The 26,487-nt window shown below is 36.9% G+C and overlaps 1 pseudogene; it reads left to right on the top strand.

Annotated features, from left to right (window-relative positions):
• The window catches only part of LOC119516831, a 29,878-nt pseudogene extending 3,686 nt beyond the window's left edge, over window positions 1-26,192 (top strand).
• The last annotated feature ends 295 nt before the right edge of the window (window positions 26,193-26,487 follow it).

Below are 26,487 nucleotides of genomic sequence, written 5' to 3'. Positions count from 1 at the left end.
GGAATGAAGTTCTGACAAATGCAACAACATGGATGAACCTTGGAAATACCATGTTGAGTGATGCAAGCCAGACACAAAATGACAAATATTGTATGATGTCACTGTTATGAAATAATTAGAATAACAACCTCATAGAGTCAGAACCTTGAATATAGGTTACCAGGGGCTGGCATGGGGTAGGATATGGGGAGTTCATGCTTAAATTGTACCAAATTTTCATTTGCGTTTATAGTAAAGTTTTGGTAATGGATGGTGGTGATGACAGCAACATGATTGTAATTAACTTCCCTGCATTATATATGTAAATGTTGTTAAAATGAGGATTTTTTAGTTGTATATATGTTAGTAGAATAAAAATTTTATAAAAGCACGTAAAACACTGCAAAGGAGAGGCTAAACCTGCTTGTAATTGTGCCTGAGAGTCTCCCCCTGAGTGCCTCTTTGTTGCTTAGATGTGGCTCTCCCTCTCTAACTAAGCCACCTTGACAGATGATCTCAATGCCCTCCCCCCTTATGTGGGACCTGACTCCCAGGGGTGTAAATCTCCCTGGCAATGCAGGATAGACTCCCAGGGGTAAATCTGGACCCGGAATTGTGGGATTGAGAACATCTTGACCAAAAGGCGGATGTGAAATGAAACAAAAATAAAGCTTCAGTGGCTGAGAGATTTCAAATGGAGTCGAGGGGTCACTCTGGTGGACATTCTAACGCACTATATAGATAACACCTCTTAGGTTTTAATGTATTGGAGTAGCTAGAAGTAAATATCTGAAACTACCAAACTCCAACCCAGTAGCCTTGACTCTTGAAGACAGTTGTATAACAAGGTAGATTACAAAGGTGACAGTGTGATTGTGAAAGCCTTGTGGATCACACTCCCTTTATCTAGCTTATGGATGGATGTGTAGAAAAATGGGGACAAAAACTAAATGAAAAATAGGGTGGGATGGGGGGGATGATTTGGGTGTTCTTTTTTATTCTTATTGTGATTCTTTCTGGTATAAGGAAAATGTTCAAAAGTAGATTGGGGTGATGAATGCACAACTAGATGATGGTACTGTGAACAGTTCATTGTACACCATGGATGATTGTGTGGTATGTGAATGTATCTCAATAAAACTGAATTAAAAAAAAAAAGTAAAACAAATAAAACATACGAGTGAGCAACATACAGAGGAGAGGCTAGGCCTCTCTGTGGTTGTGCCTGAGAGCCTCCTCCTGAGTGCCTCTTTGTTGCTCAGATGTGGCCCTCTCTCTCTGGCTAGGCCAACTTGGCGGGTGAGATCACTGCCCTCCCTGCTACATGGGATCTGACACCCAGGGGAGTGAATCTCCCTGGCAACGTGGAGTATGACTCCCGGAGAGGAATCTAGACCCAGCATCGTGGGATGGAGAACATCTTGACCAAAAGGGGGATGTGAAAGGAAATGAGATAACCTTCAGTGGCAGAGAGATTCCAGGGGGAGCCAAGAGGTCACTCTGGTGGGCACTCTTGCACACAATATAGCTAACCCTTTTTAGGTTCTAATGAATTGGAATAGCTAGCAGTAAATGCCCGAAACTGTCAAAACTATAGCCCAGAACCTGTGAATCTTGAAGATGATTGTAAAGAAGGGTAGCTTAGGAAGGGTGACAGTGTGATTGGGAAAGCCAAGTGGACCACACTCCCCTTTGTCTAGTTTATGGATGGATGAGTAGAAAAAATGGGGGAAGAAAAAAAAAGGGGCACCCAGTGTTCTTTTTTTGCTTTAATTGTTCTTTTCCAGTTTAATTTATATTCTTATTTTTGTGTGTGTGGTAATGAAAATGTCAAAAATTGATTTTGGTGATGAATGCACAACTATATGATGGTACTGTGAGCAATTGAATGTACGTTTTGTTTTGTATGACTGCATGATGTGTGAATATATATCAATAAAAATGAATTAAAAAAGAGTGAGCAACACAGAGAACCCTATTGTAAACAATGGGCTATGGTTAATAAAAGAATTATAAAAGTATTCTTTCATGAATTGTAACATGTATCACACTAGTAAGATAGTATATGGAAACTGTATTTTATGCATTATTTCTCTGTAAGGCCAAAACTTCTCTGAAAAATAATAGTAAAAATACCATTTGATGGGAGACTGTATTTCTATGCAGATGATACTCTGTTTACATGTATTATAGAAAAGATACAACATCATTAAATTAGGTACCAGTCAAGGAAAAGTTTATCAAGGTAACAATCATTTAACAAAATAATTTCCCTCTAATTAGGTAAGCCATGTACATCGTTTAAAGAAAACAGATTATGTCCTTTAATTCTGTAATCTTTCTACAGTTCTCTAAGGTAAATATTATGTATTTTTCCAGAGACCTCACTTTGGTGGATTTTTGTTGTTATGGTCAGTACTATAGAGAACCTACAGCAAGATTATCCTTACTGTTGTTTATGTTTAAGAGAATTTGGAATAAATTCAAGATGAAAATGATAAAAGGAAAGAAAATGTCCAAAATAGGATATGTGAATATGAGGCAGAAGTTGATGCAATGACCACCCTATATGTAGTTGATGTTCTTGAAAAAGCGATTGCTTCTGGGTTTTGGAACTTAGCTGGCATAGTTCTCTGAAGAATTTAAGTTTCTGAAAAATAAACTTAGTGATTGAAGCCTTTATAGAGTCTCAGGTAGGGATCTGGGTATTCTTTAAGGTTTTCAGGACTGTTGTTGACTTGAGCTTAAACTGTGGTCATTTGGCATATCTAGGTGAAGCTTGCATAGGAGTAACCTGTAGGACAGCCTCTTGACTTTGAATTCTCTTAGCCACTGAAACCTTATTTTGTTGTCTTTCTTTTCTCTCTTTTGGTCAAAAGGCATTCTCAATCCCTTGATGCCAAGGTCAGCCATTTACAGAATCCATGTCTCACATCGCCAGGAAGACTCATTCATTGGGAAGGTCCTGTACCACTTTGGGGGAGGATGGTGAATTAATTTGCAGAGTTGGGCTTAGAGAAAGTCCACATTTGAGCCCCAAAAGAAGTTCTCTGGAGGTGAATCCTTGGCATAATTAATAGGTGGGCTTTTCCTCCCATTCACAACTGTTAAGTTTCACCTGAGCAAGCCTCAAGATTGAAGGTTTAACTTATAAAGTAGGGGGTTCCTAAATTTCACATATGTTGTGTCCACGATAATCCATCCATATCTCACGCCATCATCACTTAGTTGTACATTCCTCATCACTCCCCATTATAAACAATTCTCATGACCCAGAACATCTTGTAGCCAGCCTTTAATCATTTGTCTCTAGTATTTGTATAGTACTAGTATTCCTATTAATTATAATCCCCAGTATGCAATATGTAGATTTTTCCCTTAAACCCTTCTGTTGTCAATCACTGTGTCATTGTCATATCTTAGAAGTATATCATGCAAGCCTCTATCTATATTTTGGTACTGATCTATGGGAAACATGCCTTTAAACAACCTCTTTCAATCCTGTTTGCCTTCAGTACAGCTCTGATACTTATAATTCCATTAACAAACAGTTGTCACCCCTATCCATTACCATACCTTTGAATTTACCATCATTAACGTATCTGAACATATTAGCTTATCATTCACCCTCACTAGCTGCTATCTATTACTAGGTCCCCAGTATTCTATATTATAAGACATTGATTTTACATTGTTCAGAGAATTCATAGAAATGGTAACATACAATATCTCTCCATTTTTGTCTGACTTCACTCAGAATTATATCTCCAAGTTTCGTGCATGTTGCTATGTTTCAGGACCTTGTTCCTTACTGTTGCATGGTATTCCATTGTATATATATATACCACATTTTGTTTCTGCACTCGTCTGTTTAAGGATACTTGGATTGTTTCCATGTCTTGGCAATTGTGAACAATGCTATTGTGATCACCAGTGTTCAATTGTCTGTCTGTGTCACTGCTTTCAAATCTTCTGGGTATATACCAAGAAGTGGAATTGCTGGATCATAGGGTAATTCAATATCTAGTTTTCTGAGAAACTGCCAAAGTGTCTTCCACAGTGGCTGTACCATTATACATTCTCACCAGCAATGAATGAGTTCGAATTTCTCCACATCCTCTCTAGCATTTATTGTTTCCTGTTTAATGGCAGCTATTCTTATTGGTTTGAGATGGTATTGGGAAAGTGATTAAACTAGAGGAAAGGCAACGAAGTGGAATTTAACAAAGGATTGTGAATACTGAATCTTCATATGATTTTATTTTTCATAGTTGGTGAGGTATTAGATAGCTAGAAGGAAATAATTGATATGGAATTGTAACACATGGCATACTTTGAAATTTGTTCTATAGCTATTTGATAAATTGTAATTTGAAAGATATCACCTTTTTGTATATATGTTATATTTCACAATAAGGAAGTAACTGAAACTGGTACTATAACTCATAACAACTTAGAAAATTTCTTATATAACTACTTGATAAAGCGTATTTTGAAAGATATTCTTTTTTGTATATACGTTGCATTTTTCAATAAGGAAATAACTCAGACTGTGGAAATGTAACCTGTAATATTCTTTGAATTTTTTTCTCTAACTACTTGTAAAACTTCACCTGGAAAGTTATCACTTTTTGTATATATGTTATATTCTACAATAAAAAATATAAAAAAAGTGGATGTAATAAAATTTCACGTTTCTTTGATACAACAAATGTCTGAATATAAACAGGACTTATAAAAGTTTTGGTGAATGAGGTCTGCTCACAGCTTATTGTTTGGAGAACTTGGCAGATCCCCCAAATTTTACAACACAGTAAGGTCAACCAGGCTCTCAAATAGGTTCCAGAGGAAAACTGTTTGCTCTTCTTTAAGTCCTGCAATTTCCAGCTTCTTTTTTTTAGGGTAAATATACTCCCCATTTTGCATTCTCTTTAAAAACAGTTGGGGAAAAAAAAACAACCCTAGGAAGTACTATATTCCAGGGGTCCCACTCTGAATACACAGATAATAAACCTAGTCATGGCTTCATTCTGTTGGACACACACACTGTTCATCTTGATTGGATTTACCGGACAATTACAAAATTACCACCCCCATGTTGGAGAATAAACAGTTAAGGCCATTTTGAAGGGCAGGTAGGATGATTCATTCATTCTTTTATTCCTTCATAAATGCTTCTGACATCATTATCATGTTAAAGAATCATTCTAGGTCCTGGAGATAAATAAGGGAGCCAAAGACACTGGGTCCCAAAGGCTGGAATTCCCTCAAATAAATCTGGACGTATCAATAAATGAAGATGAATAAATATGAATATTTCAATATGTATAATGATGACTAAAATAAAACATTTTCTTGGGATGAAGAAAGGAGAATGGAAGAGGCCACATTAATCTCCCTAGATTAATATACAAATATTATTTTCTTAAGGAAAATGGGAAGATGATTTTAGACTTGTTTTTGATAAGGAGAAACTAATTAAAAATTCTAGTGCATAGATAGCATAGTATAGGACATAATTTTATTGCCGTTTATTGATTCTTTACATGATAATGATGTCAGAAGCATTTATGAAGGAATAAAAGAATGAATGAATCATCCTACCTGCCCTTCAATCAAATAACATTTGAGAGGAATTCCAGGATTTCCTTTTTAATTTGTTATTTTTCATTTATTTTTTTCTCTGAATATGGTGCCATTTTTGCATGAAAACTAAACATCATTTAAATTTTAAACTATTAACATTTATATTCACATGCATACATTTAACTATACATGTTTTATACTTCAAAGTCAATTGGTTTTCTTTGAATAAAATACAAATGTTTTGCTTGTGATGATCTGCATATTTTTTTTAGAAGATCTTCATCCCTCTTTTTTTTTTTTATTAAATTCAGTTTTATTGAAATACATTCACACACCATGCAATCATCCATGATATACAATCCACTGTCCACAGTATGATAACATAGTTATGCATTCATCACCACAATCTATCTCTGAACATTTTCCTTACATCAGAAAGAACCAGAACAAGAATAAAAAATAAAAGTGAAAAAAGAACACCCAAATCATTCCCCATCCCACCCCATTTGTCCTTTAGTTTTTATCCCCATTCCTCCACTCATCCATACACTAGATAAAGGGAGTGTGATCCACAAGGTCTTCACAATCACACTGTCACCCCTTGTAATCTACATTATTATATAATTGTCTTCAGGAGTCCAGACTGCTGGGTTGGAGTTTGGTAGTTTCAGGTATTTACTTCTAGCTATTCCAATACATTAAAGCCTAAGAGGTGTTATCTATATAGTGCATAAGAATGTCCACCAGAGTGACCTCTCGACTCCATTTGGAATCTCTCAGCCACTGAAACTATTTCGTCTCATTTTGCATCCCCCTTTTGGTCAAGAAGATACTCTCAGTCCCACGATTCCGGGTCCACATTCATCCCCAGGAGTCATACTCTGCGTTGCCAGGGAGATTTACACCCCTGGGAGTCGGGTCCCACATAGAGGGGAGGGGATCTGCATATTTTTATTGAGGTGAATTCACTTAACATAGAATTATTTTAAAGCATACAATCAATGGCATTTTATAAATATACAGTGTTGTGCACCAGCTTTATTTAATGCCAGAACACTTTCCTCATTCCCAAAGGAAACCCCCTACCCACCTAGTCACTCCCCACTTTTCACTCTTACCAAACCCTGTCAACCAGTAATCTTTGTCTCTACAGATTTACTTATCATGGATATTGCATATGAATGGAATCATAAAAAAGTGAACCTTTCTTTCTGCTTCTTTTACTTAGCATGCTTTTGATTTGTCCTTTGTTGTAGCATGTATCATTACTTCTTTTCTGTTTTTTTGGCTGAGTAGTATTCCATTGTATGGATGTAACACATTTTGACTATCCTGTTTTTTGGAAGAGCTTGAGAATATTGGTGGTAATTCTTCTTTAAATGTTTTATAGATTTCAACAGTGAAGCCATCTTGTCTTGATCTTTTCTGCATTGGGAGGTTTTCAATTTCTGATTCAAACTCCTTACTTATTATAGTTCTTTTAAGCTATTCTATTTCTTCTTGAGTCAGTTTCTGTGATTTGTGTATTTCAAGGAATTTTCCCATCTACATTATTATTTTGTTGGTTTACAAATGTTCATAGTATCCTCTTAAAATTATTTTTATTTCTCTCAAGTCAGTAGTAATGTTCCCACTTTGATTTCTCATTTTAGTCATTGGTGTTCCCCTGCCCCCTCCCCTTTTGTCAGTCTAGCTAAAGGTTTGGCAATTTTATTGATGTTTTCAAAGAACATCAATAAAATTTTGGTTTTGTTGATTTTATCTATTTTTTTATTTTCTGTATTCTCTGTCCACCTTAATCTTTATTATGTCCTTCTTTCTCATAATTTTGTATTTAGTTTGCTCTTATTTTTGTAGTTCCATAAGATACAAAGTTAGATTCTTGATTTGAGATAATTATTCTTTATTAAAGTAGGTGTTTAAAGGTATAAATTTCCTTGAGCACTGTTTTCCTTTCTTCACTCAAATTCAGGTATGTTGTGTTTTCATTCATCTCTAAGTATATTCTAATGTCCCTTGTGATTGATTTTTGACCCACTGGATCTTTGGGTGTTGTTTAATTTGTATCTTTGTGAATTTTCTAAGTTTTCCTTATGTTACCATTTTTGGTTTTGTTCCATTATGGTTGGAGAAGATAGTTTGTGTGATTTCAGTGTTCTCACATTTTTTTAGACTTGTTTTGTGACCAGACATGTGCACTTGAGAAGAATGTAAATTCTGTTGCTGTTGTGTGGAGTGTTTTGTAGATGTCTACTAGGCCTAGGTGGTTTATCACATTGTTTAAATCCTCCATTCAGTTATTGATCATCTACCTGGTTATTTTATCTATTATTGGAGTTGGGGTATTGAAATGTCCAATTATTATTGTATAATTACGTATTTCACCCTTCATTTTTGCTACATACATTTTGGGGCTGTTCTTAGTTGTGCATGTTTGTAAGTTTTGTTTATGTTGAGTTTTTTTTTATTAATATATAATGTCCTTTGTGTCATAACAATGTTTACTTAAAGTCTGTTTTTTTCTGATATTAATATATCCACCCAGCTCTCTGTTGGTTATGGTTTGCATGGAATATCATATTCCGTCTCATTGCTTTCAACCTGTTTTTATTGGATTGAAAGTGAGTCTCCTGTAGACCAAGTGTAGTTGGGTCATTTAAAAAAATTCATTCTGCCAATTTCTGCTCTTTAATTGACTGGTTCATCCACTTAACATGTAAAATAATTACTGATAAGGAAGAAGTTATTTCTGTCATATCTCTGTTTTCTATCTATCATATAGTTGTTTTTCAGGTCCTCCATTACTCCTTCATTGAGGATGTATTAGGATTCTCTAGGGAAACAGAACCAACAAGAGATATCTGTAAATATAAGATTTTATGAAAGTGCCTCACACAACTGTGGGGATGCATGAGTCCAAATTCCATAGGGCAGGCAGCAGACTGGCAACTCTGATGAAGCTGTTTGATGAACTCCTCAGGAAACGCTTTGCTGGCTAGCTGAAGAAGTGGTTCTCTTTATTTCTCCCCTAAAAGTCTTCAACTGATTGGATTAAGTCCAGATGATTGAATTCTCTCATTGAGGGAGACATGCTTTCATTGTTGTAATCAGTCACAGGTGCAGTCAATTGACTGATGATTTAATAAATCAGCTTCTGGTTTATTAACCAGCCACAAATATCCTTGCAGTAATGGTTAGGCCAGTGCTTGCTTGACCAGACACCCGGACACCATCACTTGACCAAGTTGACACATGCACCTGACCATCACAGAGGTTAAGCTGACTTTTTTTTTTTTTTGTAGTATACATTTCTATTTCTTTCTCATTTCCTTTGGGATATTTTTAGTAATTAGTGATTATCCTAGGATTACAATTAATTTGTAAACATTACAACAAACTAGGTTCAGCTATTAACAAAGAAGAAAAATATAAAATATCTCTAGTCTTATATAGCATCACCAATCCCTCTTTATGATATTGTCACAACTTACATCTTCTTATATTATGTTCCCTTTAACATAAGTTTATAAGTATTGTTTTAGGCAATTGTCTCTAAATCATATTGGAAAAAAGAGGCTTTATATACCAAGAATTGATTAGTACTTGTAGTTTTAGTTTGCCAGAGCTACTACAACAAATGGTACACCATGGGTTGGCTTAAACAACAAGCATTTGTTATCTCATGATTTTGAATGCTAGAAATCCAAAATCAGGATGTTGGCAGGGCTAAGCTTTCTCTCTGAGTTGGTAGCATTCTGGTTATGGCAGTCCTTTGTCACATGGTGATCTGTCTTCTCTGGCTTGAATATCTGGAACTTTGCTTCTCATCTCTATGTTCAGTTTCCTTTTGCTTTTAAATTATAGCTCAGTTGGATTCAGGCCCAAACTCAGTTTTGCCAAAGGATTTTCAAAGATCCTATTCACAAATCATTTCACACCCTGACTCATCTTAATATATTCAGAGATACCATTTCCAAAAGTGTTTTCACCCACACAAATATTGATTAAGACATGAACATGTTTTTTATGGATACAGGATTCAATCTGCAATACACCTGGATCCAAAAATAAAAAATAAAATAAAACACCTCTCCTTGTTTTTACACATTGGCCGTTGGAGTACTCCTTTATGCTTAGCCAGACCATTTATGCCACTACCTTAGTATTCACTGCTTGATTTTCTGATGTGGCAACATAGGGTCTTCTGAATCCTTTTCTGAGCACAAGTTCTATCCTAAACGTGTTCCTGGCTTTCTAGATTCACCATAAACACAGAAGTTTTTCAAAACCGTTATTCCCTAAGGTAACTCTATCCCCAGCTTTCCTAGTCAGTGTTCTGGTGTGTCTATTGTTTACTTCACCTATCATCTTTTCCCCAGGCAGCAGAGCTTGCTTATTGGCATTTCAGTGTTTTCAAGGGCCATACATCCCTTTGCCACTTTTTTGCCCTGAAAGAGTTCCAAGTTAGGCAAAAAAAGGCAGGTACCTTGCATGAGTCCTTCAGGGAATGCCCAGAGAGGACAAAACAGACAAACACAGTTCCTTGAGATAAAGATCTGCCCTGCTCCCTCTGGAATTAGGTACACACAATGGGAACATGGGTTCCAGTCTTCAAGATCACCCCACGCTTGAGAGGTGGGATTATAGGGCTAAGTTACAATGCTGCAAAGCCCTCCTCATTTAAGTCAACTTTTTCTTGATTCAGCCTTTACATGGTTGCTGTAAACCTTTGGCTTTCCCAGGGTATGACAAATATGATCTTGACAGTTTTTGCTATTTTATGCATTGTCTCTGAGGAGGGATGAACCAGCTTTATACTCCAGTATTTCTTCTGATACTACACCTGCATATTTTTAAAGGTAAGGATCTTCCATATTGCATCATACCCTCTAAGGCAATGGATTGTAAAGCCCTCTGCACCTTGAAATTATCTGTCAGTTTTTTTAAAAAAATTACACCTAGGGTCCGTCACAAGTAATTCTGATTTGTTATTGATTGTGATTTGGACATTCTGAGTTTGAAAGATCCCAAGGTTATTGAATAGGCATCAAAATTTGAAAACCACTTCTGTAAGGAATCAGAGACCCAAAACAGGACCTTGCTAGTCATAATTTGAGGCACATCCCAGGAGCTCAGTAGAAAAGCAGAATCAAAGGTCCCACCCCAGTCCTACTGAATTAGGATGTGAATTTTTACAGGATCGCAGATATTCATTAGAATATTAAAGTATAAACAGCATTGCTTCTCAGCTGTTTTCAGCTTCCCATACCACTGTGCTTAATCCTATGCACAAAAATGAGGATACCTCCACTGCCTCACTCTGTTCATATCTAAAAGCATCTCTGCTTAAAAGAAGAAATACAGATGGTTGGTAAGGAAAGTTGTCACTTGGTAGTGAACTTTTGCTGTCCCAAACTGTTTTCCTTACTTTGGCTGTTGGATCAAAATGAAATCTTAGGTTAAGATACAGAATAATACAACCTTCATTAGGATAACAAACAAGAATGTCCTTCCTGCTCCATTTCTTCACATCCTCAACCCCACTTCCCAGAGGTAACTATTTTCAATTATTTTAATGCTGCTTTGTATATCTCTGCTTTTGGATAATTTTTCATTTTCTAATTTTATCTTTCTCAGTTTATACTCAATCTGTAAATGCCTTTCTGTTTTAAAAGTTGAATAGTTGTGATTCCACACCATGTCTGCCACTTCCCACTCCCATTCTTTTCCAAAAAATGGTAGCCCTGTTTTTGTAAATTAATTTACTGTTTACATTATTTTGACTATGTAAATAATATTTATTACTGTTTTGTAGTTTTTCTATTTTTCATTACAAAATGTTTCTGGAATCAGCAATAGTTTTAATATGTCATTTTCTTCATTTTCATAGCTCCATCATTTATCTTCCCTAACATTCTAAATGATTGTAAAATTATTCCCATTACTTCCTTCCACCTAGTCAAATTCAATTCATAATTTATTAAATCTAAGTTTTTTCACCTGATGATCCTCCTTATTCTTAGTCTAGTCTTGAGTTCTGTGGATCTGCTAGGAACCTTGATCCTGGTGCACAGTTTTTCATATCATCACATCTTCTTTTCTTCTGCCACAGATTGCTTGCCCTGTTTGAGGCGTCCCAGACTCTCATTTTTAACTTATATTCTAATAACTTTTGTGCAGTAACTTTCTCATAAGATGTGAGTAAGTGGAGAATTGGCTACGAGCATGGATGCTTAACTGTTTTTTTTTTCCTATCCTCACTCATTCTGACAATTTGACTGGGTAGGAAAGCCAGAAAAAGTACAAAAACAAACAAACAAAAAACAAGCAAAGCAAACTCTCATTTTTCTTAGAATTTTAAAAGCTTTCATTAAGTGCTGATGCTGATATCTGTGTTTGCATATGTGATCTATATTTTCTTTTCATATAGATTTAGTGTCTTTTGTTTGTGCCAACATTTCTGAAATAGGACAATACTGTTATCTGTATCAGTTTTTACCACTTTCTCATACATCTTCATCGTAATACTAGTCATGGGTCTGCAACTCATCTCATGTGTCTGACAAGTGTATTGTCTTCTAAGTAGGATTTATTTTTACCAGATGCAGTGTCTCTTTGGAAGGGTAGAGGTTTTGAGGTCTCTGCCATGGTATTAGGAGAGTTGCATGGAGACCTTTATAACCATGCATCACATGGTTGTCTATATAGGATCATGAGTCTTATTTCTTGTGTGCCCTCACCCCTTCAGGGACCCATATCACAGAGACTACTTATTAGGGAGACAGATGGGTTGTGATGGGGCAGAAAGCTGCCAGGTGGAATGGAATTGTCCTGGAGCATTTTAGGTTCAGAAACCAACCACGAGGCCACACAGTTACTGGTATGGGCCATGTGTAGTTTTCTCCTATGTAAGGGAGTTCTTGAGTCCTTGATTTACCTTGATTGGTGGCCTGTAGGGTGGACCTCAGCAATGGTGATATTGGTGGACATGTTTACCCCCAGGCAATTTGTGTGCTGATCTCTCATCTCCCTTTCAATGCAAGTTGAGAGGAAAGTTCACTCAACAGCATTTCTCCTCATTCCACTTCATTCTCACCCTTTCCCGTCTTTAATTCATGGACACTAACTTTGGTGACAATATTTTCATCAATATAACAATCTCATAAGATTTTGTCAGACTTCATCTTATTTCATCCTCAGCAGAATATAATTAATTTCTTAATGCTCAGAATCTGGGCAAGAAGTTCTCTTAAGGGGGATCTAGGTGGAGCATCTCCATGTCCATCCAGTCCAACCCTTTTGCCACCTGGATCTCTATATATTCAGGGAATAGCTCCCCTAGTATTCCAGTTGGCCTCTCTTCCTGTAAGAATCTTGTGAGAGGAAGCTTATTGATAACATAAGGCCACTGTCACTGCATATGGTCTTGGGACCACAGCTGGTACTCATCTCACCCCTTATCCATTGTAGATTTCCCTCAACCCCACCTGCACCTCTGCTTGTCTCAGGAGCTTACAAGGTGCCAGGTCATCAACTCTGGGTCTGATCTCTTCATCACAATGCCCTTCACAGGCAGGATTTGCTGCTCCTGTCCACTTACTGGGTAGGGGAATATTGAGGTACCTAAGTAATCATGTGGATGCCAAATATATTCTTCCTTCCCTCTGTAATATAACGGCACACCTTCTTTCTGTTGATAGACCAGATCAATCACACCACCAAGATGGGGCCCCCTATTCTTGCCTGTCAGGCTCTGAGCATGAAAAGCAGGAAGTGCCCAGGGACAAGAGCAAAGAGTTCAATGATACTGTTCTTGGGCCTTTGTCTTTTAAGCAATTATTAAAATCAGTTTGTCAACTTTGTCAGGAAGTTGTCAGTGTAAATTTTGAGTGGAATTTCATTGTATTTGATAAGTGACATATTAACATATTCAATCATAATATTATTTGTAGAAGTTTATAAATTTCTAAATTTTTTGCTCCTTTTTTGGATTTGAGGAGAACAATAAATGTCACCTCTCTACCCCATTGTGTAAGTTGGTGAAAACTGGGAAGATAAAGGCAAAAAGTAAATGATTAAACTTTTGGTCCTTCGTCACTGCAGGACATATGGAGAATGAGGTTTGGGTGCACCTTCATTTTGCCACAGACACCTCAAAGAGAAAAATTTGGACACAGTGGATTGTGAGATAAGTTTGACTGTGTGTAATAGAGACACAGTAGTAGCTTTAAGATAATTTTGGAAAATTTTGACTGTAAATGTTTGATTCAAAAAATGAAGTTAATGACAAAAGAATGCAAGAAAATTTTATAAACAAATTTTTACACAACCAAACTTAGCAATAAATAATATTTGCATGATGCAAAAATGAATTAATTAAACTATAATTATGATATTATTTTGGAATATTGGGTTGGCAAGTATGCTGTGGGGGTGCCACACAGTAGTCAATCTGTTGAGTATTAATTGGGAAAGAAAATTAAAAATGAATGCATGTAAGGTAAACTTTGGGATACACAGAAGAAAAGTTAAGGTATTTTGAAACTGTTATGTCTAGGAAGTGTGTCTGAAAATGTAGAGAAATATGTTCATTCTAAGTTGGCTGTATTATTCAGTATTTTAAATGAAGAATTCTTTATTTTGAGCCTATACCAAAAGTAAGGGAAAACTTTGGGAAATTGGGTGACTTAGCACCAAGATCAGGGTACCTGAATTATTGCAGTGTAGGCAAAGCAGTCCCTGAGATAACCTTTCTTGACAGTGTCTTTTGTTATGAACTGAATGAGGCAGTGACAGAAGTCTTCATTGGTTTGCACAGGTTTTAAGCATGGTGAAATAGGACATGGGAATTAATTCTGAACCAGTGCTGCTCATTCTTCATTGTACCCCTTGGGATATGAATCCTCTGGAATCTGGTTAAAATGCAGACCCTGATTCAGTAGGTCTGGGGTGCAAACTTTAATTCTGCTTTTCTGCCAATCTTTCTCACATGCTCACACTGCAGACCCACTTACCACACACAATGAGTCCTGAGGCCCTATTTGGCATCTCAGCTCCTTAGAGAAGTTCTCAAACTGATGCCTTTTGAAATCACCTGAGGATTTTTCAATCTTTGAGTACGCATGCCAAACATAGGAACAATTAAATTTGTATCTATTAACCTTAGCTCATATTGCTCACAATATTCTAGTGGCGTTTGCAACCGTAGTCAGATGGAAAAAAAATCTGCTAATAAAAAGGGAATTCATTAAAGTGAAACTCAAGTTCCACTCAAATAAAAATGTCAATTCTTACTGAGAAGGCAGTAAAGTCATATAGTACATTATGGTAGGCACTTAAAATTTAACTTTATTCCATTTTTTTCTCAGTGTCTTCTGATATGTTTTAAGCTATCTTCACATACATCCACTACCCTTGAGACTCTGGTTATCTCCACCTCAGTGACCCCACTGAATGCCTCTTCATTCTACAAGATTCCTCTACCAATTCCCTGCTTCCCTTTTTCTAGAATTTATCTCTGTCCTGGTCTCCTAGTTCACAAAGTTCACCTGGATTTCTCTGGCTCCAAAATTTCTAGGTATTTGCAAGCATTTTCAGAAACATTACTAGAACTCTGCAGGAATTAGTCTCAGACATTCCTTTGCTTCTCCCTCTCTACCTAGGCAATATCTTCCATTCCTTTGTCATCAAATATCATCTTTATGTTTATAACACTTAAACTTTACTGTCTAAATCTTATTTCTGATCCTCAGACCTGAACATGAAATTCTCCACTGGGATATTTCAGAGTTTCCTTATCAGTCACATGGATGGGCACATCACCTTTTGAAAGCTTCCTTGTTTTCAATAATTCAAACCCTAATAAGTGACCTTACCTTCATCCATTCCTTGAGTGAAAAAGCCTTAGAGGAGTTCTTGGTATAAAATGTCTGTTTTTTGAAGAGTTTTCCTTCTCAAAAAATGAAATAGTTCTAGATTCTGTAGCCAAAGAATACTTGCATTTTTCCTTTATATTATCTCTTCTAATATAGCACATAAACTCCACAGTTCCAGACTGTTTTATTTGCTAATATAACTTCAGCCCCCTTGGACAAGCCATAGCTCAGAGTCAACCTGCAACACAGGCACATTTCTGACCAAAGGATATTATCACTTGCCTCAAGAATGTTGGGTAGTGTGATGAGGCTGAAAGCTCATAGGAATATATAAGAAAACCATTCAAATGGAGTCATATATGACTTAAAATGCATGCTAATAAAATAATACAGAATATAGCTTTTTAAATTCAAAACAGTGAATTAAAAAAAAACATTATTTTAGAATCAAATGCCTGTATCTAAAGTGAAAATACATTGCTTGATTTTCCTTTTTTTTTTTAAATTAAATTCAGTTTTATTGAAATACATTCACACACCATACAATCATCCATGGTATACAATCCGCTGTCCACAGTATGATAACATAGTTATGCGTTCATCACCACAATCTATCTCTGAACATTTTCCTTACATCAGAAAGAACCAGAACAAGAATAAAAAATAAAAGTGAAAAAAGAACACCCAAATCATTCCCCATCCCACCCCATTTGTCCTTTAGTTTTTATCCCCATTCCTCCACTCATCCATACACTAGATAAAGGGAGTGTGATCCACAAGGTCTTCACAATCACACTGTCACCCCTTGTAATCTACATTATTATATAATTGTCTTCAGGAGTCCAGACTGCTGGGTTGGAGTTTGGTAGTTTCAGGTATTTACTTCTAGCTATTCCAATACATTAAAGCCTAAGAGGTGTTATCTGTATAGTGCATAAGAATGTCCACCAGAGTGACCTCTCGACTCCATTTGGAATCTCTCAGCCACTGAAACTATTTCGTCTCATTTTGCTTGATTTTGCTTTTGAAATAATTTTTGTTTCATATGTTGATATGCCTGAAGACTTTTATACAATCCTGGTTGTAGGATTTTTGTTTGGGATGTTTGGAAAGTTCTGGTAATGGATGTTGGTGAGGGTAGCACATTTTGCTTGTGATTAATCTCACTGAATTGTATGCTGGGGAATGGTTGAGGTGAGAAAGTTGATGGATATATTTTGTTTCCACAATTAAAAAAAAGGTAAACTGAAGAGACAGTGACAAATGTAATACGTGATCCTGGACTGGATCTAATTTTAAAAATAGTACACATCCTATTCATAGGAAAATCAGTAATAAAACTATTCTAGGAATTCCTAATATGTTTAAGTTTATAGGGTTTTACAGTTCTTAGAACTTCAGCAAAATCTGACATGAAGGGACATGGGATTGTTTTTTCCTTTGTTCAGTAGTAAAATATGCATACTTCAAAACAATGAAAATGTTTCTCTTTGAATATGTATCTTCAGCACAAATATTTCTGCTTATATAGACTGCACTTATACCCACATCCTTAGAAAATGCTGGTAGATGACAAATCCTCTTAGAAATGAAGAGTAGCAGGGACCTTTTTCCTGTATATGGTCTGGAATACTCGCCAAGCACAAAATCCATAAAAAAGTGAGACCTCTGGGAGAAGATATGAAGGTTGATATTGAGATTTTAGGAGGAATTGAAGGACACAGTCTGTTTTCCTTAATTGCATCTACATGATTTTTTTCTAATTTGAGGGTAAAGATTGTATTGAAGAAGGCATGCCCTGGTTAGATGGATCTTCATTATCATTTGAATTAATCAGGGTATGTCTTTTTGGTTACAGGACTGATGACACTATCAACTGCGTCAAAGGAGAGTCCTCCATGAAAATAGTCCTTTTTCTAGAGTGAGAAAGAAGCTCTGAGCACTGGAATGTGGTGATAGCATTCTCAGTAAGTCTTGGTTTCCTTGCATTTTTGGTCCATTTGGTTTCTATTAAGTAAGGAAGAGAATTTTAACCATAGGAGCCAATCCTTATTTATTTATTTATTTTGTAAGTGATTTTGTTAATCAGAATGTAGCTGTTAGATTTGAATGCAGGCATTTGGCGAGGCCATCTGAGATCTGGTTCGGTTACTGTGGACATACAGTTTCAGAATTCATTAATATTTTTCAAAGGGAACCTTACCTAATATTATTCAGGGAATAGTTTTATGCAGTTAGATCTATAGGAGGGAAAGACACACAAATAAGTGTGCAATGACAAATTATATATGAATTACCTGAAGGAAGAGAACATTGTGTTTAAACCTGATCAGCATCTTAGTCTGTGACCATGCAGTCATGGACCAAGCAGATAACTGAAGCTGCTCCTATTGGATATATGCATGGTAAATACTCAGGAAGACATAAGAAATGTTTTAAGTATCTATTGAAATGAGTGTGTTTTATACTGGACAGTATATATTAGGTGAGTTAGAGGCTGATGTTTGGATAGTGGATTCAATTCTATGAAGCTTCCTGAGTGGTAGGAGAACCTGGGCAGGGGGTGTAATTGTGTGAGCAAACTATACAAAGAGGAGATTTTGACAATAGGGTGGGACCCTGATTATGGAAATGAGAGGTGGCCTTCCAGGTAAAACCTAGGTGCAAGTCTTAAGGAATTTGAACGGGAGAGACAGTCCAAAAAAATCCAAACTCTGGCTATCTTTTTCTAGCAATGTAATTTTTAACATTGTTAAAGATTTCTGAACATCTTTTCATTTGATTTGTCAAATAGGTCTATTAGCCTTAATCAGCAGGGTTACTTTCAGGGTGAAATAACCAAATATGTAAATCTCCAAGTATATTTAATACAACCATTGTTCTGGACTCAGGTACAAACGGGTCAATTAATCTGACTTCTGTTTCTGACAGTGTCATCATTTGTTCATGAAAAGCGTGTACTTATTAACAGGGTTTTAGGGGAGAATTTATGGTATAGAAGACCTTTCACATCTATAAATTATGAAATCTAGGAATTTTGCAGCTTCATGATTATAAAGGATAAGATTTCAGCTGCCATTTCACTAAAAATATCAGATTGAGAGAATAGATTTTCTCCCAAATTCTTCATCCTACATTATATAAGCTTCCTAATCTTTTGGGGATTTTGAGACTTTGTGACCTGTATGCTTCTACTTTCCAACACGAGATTTTCATGACTAAATTTGTATGATAGGAGCCATTGATCCCTCCAAATGGAACAAGTCCTTGAACTCATCAACCTCATAATGAAATACATTCTTCAGTATCTTGGGAGGTACCCGAGTCCAGTGGGAAAAGATCTAGAACTTGATGTTTAGAGAATTATATTGTTAGACATCCATGTAGAAGAACCAACAAAAATGATTTAGAGCAAGTATACTCAAAAGGGCAGGTACATGGTAGAACAGAAAGGAGTGAGAATCCTAAGGGCTAGGAGGGATATTTCATAAGCCAGATAAACTCATATCTGAGAAATTCCAGAGTGCTTTCTTTGGAGGTGGAGACCCAGTGATTTGAAATCAGGAAGGGAATTGAAATTCTCTGAACACCGTGGTCTAACGAATATATAAAACTCAATGATTTTCATGTTCTTTTCTGTACAGTGCAGTTACTCATATCTTCTTTATTATCCAGAGTAGCTAAGACCTTCTTCCCCTTGACCTTGGAATAGGAGGCTCCTCCTCCTATTTCTCTTGGAGCACACTTCATGTTCCTGTTGCTTGGACTGGGAAGGGTTCAGATTTATGACAGGTGGGTTTGGAAATTGGAGACAAGACCAGAGTCTCATAGCTTCTTTCTGTTTTCAGCTGTGTTCACTTAGTGCTTATCTGGTTCTGAGTGAGAATCTAGAGGAAGACAGTTAACAGCTGCACTATTGACAATGCAACCACTGGTGAGTAGGGATTTCTCCTTTCTATTAGAATTACCTGTGTTGTCAGAAGATGGGCATTTAGGAGATATTTGAGGATCTGAGCTGCAGTTAAGTTTATCCAGTCTTCTGGGATAATGATGGTAAATTAGGGATTCATCAATAAGTAATCTCCTTACCAACATTACACAGTTTTGTTCCAGATTTCATTAAGGCTCTGTATTCACTGGAGAGATGAGAGAGGTTTTGTTTTGTTTTTCATCCAGCCCATTTCTTTATTGGAGAAATAACACACTCACTGATCATGTTAAAGCCTGCAGTTGGCTTTGGCATGTGATGAACATAGGTGATAGAAATGAGTAAGAGCAGTTTACAGTCAGTGGGGAGGCTGATGTTTCATCAGGTTAGTTCAATCAGTACAGTGCTACAGGTGCTAGGGTGCAGGGCTGTGCAGTGTTGAGAGCAGTAAAAGTGAAGATTAGGTAATAGAAGGAAAAGGGGAATCATTTATTTTCCCCAGTTTCTAATGTTTTTAAGTATTGGTATGTATTTGCAAATTTTGAGAACTTTTGTAAAAAGGTAACTAGAATTTTCCTTACCCACTTGTCCACAATTGCCCAATTTCCAATTTTTAGATAACCTTTATTCAAACATTCTAAATGGAAATAATTATAAGACTATTGTTTCTTTAATTTTGGCATGCATTCAGGAGGAGTAATGTATGTAGAGTACAATTCGTGACCTGCGAAAATGGTTGAAGAATTGGAGAGTTGCGAATGGATCAAGAGGCTTCTAGTACTCTTGAACATTGAACACAGCAGGTGAAGATACACAAGAAGCAATGAACATGGGTATTTGGAGGTCCCAAGTAAAGTTGAGATTGGAAAGTCTCATACCCCTGGAATGATCAGGCTGGGACCATCCTTCAGTAGAGCAGTCTCAGGAGTCTGTGCTGTGGCTGCTGAACTGTCTGTACTTACATATTATGATGAACCCTCAAGTTTTGTAGAGTTCAGGGAGGCAGCACATACTGATCCCAAGTTCTGCATGGTGCTCATTTAGTTCTGCAGAATTGTGGACTTTGTTGCAACATTCTCTGCCATTCTAATGGATAGTATACCTATGACATATGTTTCAATAGGAAGCACTTTGCACATAAGTTTATTGGATCTTTCAAACCTTGTAAAAGGTTGTAAAATGATTTCATAGATGACAGGAAACTGAACTCATCTGGAGAATGATGAGCCTGTAAGTTTACTTGAAATTGGTGGAATATGATACTTTAGTTATGAATGCTCAAATGCAAATGGAAGTTATAATCAGTTTATTAGGAAATTTCTGGATTATATCACACCACATGTCTTGTGATATTCTTTTATAGTGGAGTTTCAAATATTCAGTATATGTGTGTGTGTCTCTGTGTGTGGAAGGCAGGTTGACCATTTGGCATGGAGAATGATCTGACTTGTAATTCAAACTCAGTTTGTGGTTTCTCAGTGCTGTCCTCTCAAACATTCTACTCTGGACATAGGTAGAGATGTCCCTCTCTGAACCCAAATGTCTGTGATGTTTTTAGGAGTTAGTGAGCTTGAGAGATGTAGTTGTAGACTTCACCCAGGAAGAGTGGGCCCTGCTGGACATATCCCAGAGAAAGCTGTTCAGAGATGTGATGCTGGAGAACATCAGTCATCTGGTCTCAGTGGGTGAGTCTCTCAAATTTACATATCCATCAATTCCTCTATTTTCACAAGTGTCTAGAACAGCTTGTCCCTATTTTTTAATATTATTTTCTATTTTATTTTTATACTTTAATACATATTTCCCATTATTTTATAACATGTACAATTACCTAAAAGAAATTCGTTTCTTTGTTACTTGCATCTAGCTTTACACCCCACTAGAATGTTATCTTCTTGAATGTAAATTTCATGTTTTTCTTCTACCTGAAGTCCAACACTCAGAGCAGTGCTGGGAATTCAATGAATATTTTCTGAAAGAATAAATAAGTGGGTTAAATATGTCCTAAAAAATTATTCTTCTCTAGGGATTTGACATGGATTCAGACTATAGTAGGAAAAACAAGAGGCCTATCCTTTTCCACATAAACTGTTCTTGGGGAGCTCATATTGGATTCTTTTTGAAAAATATCGTGGAAATGTAGAATTTCTCATTGTGTAAAAATATGGACAGTTCTGAAGTATCTCTTTGAAATTGGACATCAGCAACCAGAAGTCCTCACTGTATTTGGGCACAAAGTCAAGGGCTAAACCTTTGATAGTGAAGAATTGTTGATATTCTGTGTCCCAGGTACTTTTCTCTTGGCTGACCGTCCGTATTTACTGTATTCTTCTTTGGTCACTGTAGTGGTTTGAAGCTGTATGTACTACAGACAAACCATGTTCTTAAATTCAGTCCATTGCTGTCCATGTGAACCCATTGTGCATAGGATCTTTTGATCATGTTACTTCAGTTAAGGTGTGTGCCATCTCAATCAGGATGGGTCTTAATCCTATTACTGGAGTCCTTTATAAGATAGTAAAATTCAGATACAGAGAGAAAGCTATTAGAAGAAGCTGAAATCAACAAAACCCATAAAAGAAGAAAGAGACCATGAGACACCTTGTGCCTTGCCATGTACATAACAAGCTAAGGACCCAGGGTCACCAGCTGCCAGCCTGAGAATGCCACTGTCTTGGGGAGAAAGACATTGCCTGGATGATGCATTGATTTGAACATTTTCTCAGCGTCAAAACAGTAAGCTAGTAAGTTTCCATTGTTTAAGCCAACCCCTTTCATGGTGTTTGCTTAAGCAGCCTGGTTAATTAAAACAGTCACCTTCTTTGGGCTTGATGATAATATACTGTTAACTACACAGACCTCAAAATTCCATTTATTTTTTCCCAGTACCATTACATCAGGTCTGTAATTCAGATGTAGGTTCCCAGTTAGAGCAAGGAGAGGAATTGTGAAGATAAGGAATTAGATTTTTCCAATCCCAGAATTCAGGTGAGCTGTAGGAACCTGTGCTTCATGACAAGTAGTAAGTGATATTTTCTGAAATGTAGATGTTGATATTGGGGCAGTTTTTCCTCAGGTGTGATCATTATTCCATTTCCTTATCAATCTGTATTCAAGTACTTGTGGCTTTGGGGTAGTGGATATTTATGTACTATTGGATTTAAACTTTTGCGTAATGTCCATTTTGCTGGTCCTCTTCTTCAATGGTTTTCCCTCCCCTTACCTCTCCGATATATTATTTTAAAAATAATTTTTTTTATATTTCAATCTTATTAATCTTTCTAGATGTCATTGTTGAAGTTTTCTACTGCCTAGAGTATTCCTTAACTTGATATTCTTTCCCAAATAATTGTGATAGTTGAAACAGTTATAGGGCCATGTGGGAGTTTTCAACATTTTCATTTCCCTAATGCTTGTCTACCAGTAATTGTTTTTTCAATTGTTTCAGGCAGGAAAAGTGGTCTTAAAGAACAAGAAATGCTATCCATGCAACTTATCTGCAGGGAATACCCATTTATCATCATGTCATTGGTAAGCTTAATGGGATGTTAACCCTGATTAACCTGGAAGTGGAATATATTAGGAATTCAGTAGAATCACTTAATTGTAAGCAATGTGGTTTAAGTGCTAATCCAAAAACAGTCTATGATAGTTTGAATTTAGAGAAAAAATAATTTGAACACAATAGTATCACCTGGGTTTTTATGAAAACACCATTGCATAAACGTGGCTCATATACCTAATCTGAAACATTATAAAGTCTTCAAAATTGATGAGTTAGCTCTGCAGTTGTGATGCTACAAAAGAGAATATCTCTGTGCATGCAGGGGAATAACATGGTATGTAACTAACATGGCAAAGATTTTAATTGGAGACTATCACTGATTATTAGTCTAAAATTCATATATATATGACTGGATTTTTATGGACAGCCCTTTTATATGGTCTCTTATCTACTTCCCAGAGGCAGAAATCTCATACTCAAAAGAATGGCATTACATGTAGTGAATTTCCAGAAGACTTTACTCACAGTTCCAGAGTGTCTCAACATGTGTTAACTCACAAGGGAAAGAAACACTGCTTCAGCAATCTATTTGGAAAAGCCCTTTGTGACCAGTCATCTTTTAATCCACAAAAGCAAATTTGCAATAGAAGTAAATCATATGAATGGCATGTAATTGGTAAATCTTTTATTCAAAGCTCTGGCTTTACAAATTACAATGGAACTCACACTGGAGAGAAACCATACGAATGTCATCTATGTGGGAAAGTCTTCATCCATTATTCTAGCCTTAGACAACATGAGAGAAGTCACACTGGAGAGAAACTATATGAATGCTATCTATGTGGGAAAGCCTTCAATAGAATTTCTAACCTTAGTGTCCATGAGAGAACTCACACTGGAGAGAAACCCTATGAATGCCATTTATGTGGGAAAGCATTCACCCATTTTTCTAACCTTAGACGACATGAGAGAGCTCACACTGGGGAGAAACCTTATGAATGCCATCTGTGTGGGAAAGTCTTCACCCATTTTTCTAGCCTTAGACAACATGACAAGACTCACACTGGAGAGAAATCTTATGAATGCCATCTGTGTGGGAAAGCCTTCACTTACTGTTCTAATCTAAGAGAACATGAGAGGATTCACACTGGAGAGAAACCTTATGAATGTCATGTATGTGGGAAAGCCTTCACTCACTGTTCTAACCTGAGACAACATGAAAGAACTCACACTGGAGAGAAACCTTATGAATGCAATCTATGTGGGAAAGTCTTCACCCATTATTCTAGCCTTAGGCAACATGAGAGAAATCACACTGGAGAGAAACCTTATGACTGTTGTCTATGTGGAACAGTTTTCACCCATTATTCTAGCCTTAGACAACATGAGAGAACTCATACTGGAAAGAAACCCTATGGCTGTCATCTATGTGGGAAAGCCTTCACTTACTTTTCTAATCTGAGAGAACATGAGAAGACTCACTCTGGAGACTAAGCTTATGGATATCATCTATGTGGGGAAGTCTTCACCCATTATTTTAGCCTTAGACAACATGAGAGAACTCAAGCTGGAGAGAAACCCTATGAATGACCTGTATGTGAAAGGCTTTAGCCAATGTTAGCACATAATTCAGGAAAGCATGAAGATTTTGAATAAGACTTACTACTGAAATTATGTACTGTAACAATGTAGAAGTGTTAAGTGACATGGGTATACTGAATGCTGGAATTTGCAAGAAGTAATATGAAGTGAGATTAATCCAATAGAACAGTGCTTGCATATATGTAGACAAAAGATATTGTTGCTGAAAATTTGATATGTTGGCCACATTCTAGTTTTGTTTATATGCAGTTCTAAACACAAATATTTGAATCTTAAAATAACCTTGAATGTTAGACATTCAGAGCACAAAATTATGATTCTTAACTACCATCTTGGTTATTACATATGTTCATGGAAAGGATGAACAGAAACATGAATAAATAAACAGAAGTATGGTCTTATGATGTATAAATACTCTAATATTGCCATCAAAATTTAGAAAGACACTAAAAACAATACTATTTAAGTAAAATAAGGCACATCATGGAGAATTTTTGCTCTCTGGCTAGAAAATCCCCCAGAATCCAGAATCTGTCAGTGTGTCATTCCATACATTAGTATTTTATTGCAAAAAGGCTTTTGCCTACAAGAACATAGAGATCATACCAAATAAGGACAAGAAAGTACATTGAAGGCATAAGGAGTGTTCAGTTTTCAGAATGCCAATGTTCCCATTTTTGGGAAGTCCAGTTTTCAGGGTGAAGGCACCTGAATCACACCCAATTTGGTATCAGGAAGCCTTTCCAGTGATAACATTTCAGCCCGCTCCTGGTGAGTGCATTCCAGTGGGTAATTAGAAAGATGGGGAGCATCCTTATCTGCATCATCATGCTCACTTAATTGTCCTCCTCACCATCCTGGTCTGTGCACAATGAAACCTTAGCAACCCATATGTTCCTCTTTCCAGGGCTGCATCTAGGGCTCATTGGACCACTCTGCAGAATTCTAAACCTTTCCAGGTCTGTGAACCTTCTACCTCTCTTTTATGACTTGTATAGGGCCTTAATCTCATACAGGTACCAGTTTCTGCCCCGTAACTTTGGTAGTTTTTCTGCAGGCATCCCATTTCTGCTTTGTCTGCCTCCTGCTTTGGAAATCAAAGGCACACTGCCCTGTGGGTGGGCCCTGTCCTCTGTCTTTTCTTGGTAATTCTTTGTATTCCCTTTATGACCCTTCTGGCCTGGCTTCCCATTGCTGTTTTTCTGTCTTTCCAAGCTAACTCACTGAAAATGACTGATGCTGTGCTTTTGATACCACCCCAAGGCAAGACATTGTGATGGATCTTTTCTGTCACTTCATCCACTACTTTCCTCAAGGGCAATAGAAATTATATGGTGGTCTTCCCCTGGGCAGGCCCTCATATCATTAATGGCTCAAATGTTGTCCCAGTGAGTACCATCTCATTTGTGCCCTGACCAGGAGTGGGATGATATAGCCAAGTGTCTACCTGAAGGGCTGTTAGGGCCTCATGAACAGTCTTCCGGGGGATTTTACTTTGTGGGGAGTCCCCCACAGTTGTGAATTTCACTTTCATGCTCCTAACCTCCCAGACTAGGTGTGGCATGGGCTTGTCTCCATCTGTGTCCTGTTGGTAGTCCTGCCAGCAAAAATAGATTGCAATAGGCAGTTAGTAGTTAGCTTCCCAGGAGACATCTGAGTGTATAATGTGTCCTCATTGAACACATGTACTAATGAAGCCACATGAAACTCTTTTTTTTTTTTTTTTTTTACCTATTTCTATTATAAATGTATTTCACTTTTAGGAAAATATCTCATTTTGACAATTCCATTTTAAGCAATACTGGGGTGGTTCTTTGTTCAGTAAATCTAACTTTGGACCTGAAAACAGCCCTGACTTGTTGGAGCCTTTTGCACAGGGTCCCAAACTCCCCTTGGGAATCATTTTTAACCTTTGAGACACTCTGAGGGTCAGCAGGTGGCGTGGGAGAGTGCAGGTGGCTAGCAGACAGGGTGTAATTTCTCTATGCTTCCTAGGATCCACTACCTACCTC

This window comes from Choloepus didactylus, chromosome 20, assembly GCF_015220235.1.
Source record: "Choloepus didactylus isolate mChoDid1 chromosome 20, mChoDid1.pri, whole genome shotgun sequence".
Taxonomy (NCBI): Eukaryota; Metazoa; Chordata; class Mammalia; order Pilosa; family Megalonychidae; genus Choloepus; species Choloepus didactylus.
This window is presented reverse-complemented; position numbering and strand designations above follow the sequence as displayed.